Source organism: Halyomorpha halys, unplaced genomic scaffold (genome assembly GCF_000696795.3).
Source record: "Halyomorpha halys isolate HHAL.00 unplaced genomic scaffold, Hhal_1.1 Scaffold2.1, whole genome shotgun sequence".
Classification (NCBI taxonomy): Eukaryota; Metazoa; Arthropoda; class Insecta; order Hemiptera; family Pentatomidae; genus Halyomorpha; species Halyomorpha halys.
The window spans coordinates 439766-441092 of NW_027111560.1; the positions used below are offsets into that span (position 1 = coordinate 439766).

The 1327-nt window shown below is 25.9% G+C and overlaps 1 protein-coding gene across 1 annotated transcript in view; it reads right to left on the bottom strand.

Annotated features, from left to right (window-relative positions):
- The window catches only part of LOC106682689 (carcinine transporter), a gene marked incomplete in the record, with an annotated part of 54391 nt that overhangs the window by 7587 nt on the left and 45477 nt on the right, over positions 1-1327 (bottom strand).

The window sequence follows — 1327 nt, forward strand, 5'->3', positions numbered from 1 at the left end:
ATTTTCAAGTGTATATGAAACATACTACATGTTTACCTATTGTATTATTTTGTACAGTTGTAAATTACATTAAATAAATAATTTAAAAAAAAAATATATATGAGTATATAAAATAATATTTCGAAAAGTGTCATAATATTGAATAATATATTGATTTAAGCAAAAGCATTGTGTTTAAAACAAAAAAAAGATATTTCGAAAAACTAAATATGATTTAAACTGTCAACTGACAAATCAGCTATATAAAAATAGATACCTAATCTTCTACGTATTTACGTTCGACATATGGTTAACAAGGTGTGTTATAAGTACGGCTACAAACTCAATACAACCTTACAAATTATTTAGGTTGGAACTTCGAAATAATTAATAATGTAACGTAATGGAATTTTTTTTAACTTGATACATTATATATAAATATAATTATACATAATATATAATATCTCCTTGATAAGGTAATTAATACTAAGAGAGTAGGTTTTGATATATATTAATTAGTTAAAAAATAAATATTTTTTTATATGAATATGTTGAAATTACAATTAAAATTTCAATAAGCATCTTATTATTTAAATAACAATGAATAATTTTTTTTTTTTAATCTATCTATTTTATAATGCTTCAAAATAGAGGATTTACTATTCCTTAACTAGGCTAAGATAGGATTTAACGACAGGACAGTGTTATACCATAGTATTATCGGAAGACATGGAAACGGGATTTTCGTTTTGGGATAAAGACCATTAGCCAGATTATCCCTAACATTTCCCTTTTCGCCTAATAACCCCAGAGAACCTTGATAATAAGGAACCTGAAGATGGAGAGAATGCCTTTCTAAATAAAATTATTACAGAAAATTATTCCAATACAAATATTTATTTGGGTATAAGATTATACTTTAAGTTTGATTTTGTTTTTTTCCTTCTAATTCTTACTTTGTTATTATTTAATTTATATATTTTTAAATATGGTGTGGATGAGCACCATGAACCCTATTAAATTAAAATTGTCTATAAATATAAGATGGAATGGAATATTATACAATAAACCATCTTCATAGCGCAGGAGTCGTCTCTATTATGTACTCGATTTGGAACATAGGCTTCAGAGGACGTTTTTTATTTTTTTCCGTTTTTTGGATCGCTATGTATCTTGCACCTTTGAGTTTTAAAGTGGAATAAATATTATTTTTCTTGGTCGATTAAAAAGGTTAAAATAAATAATAATTAATAAAAGAAAAAAAAATTGGTGATCCTTGGGATCACTGCCCCACTGCTCCCGCACCCCGTATGCCAGAAATGGCAAGGGAGGGGATTTAAAAAAAAAA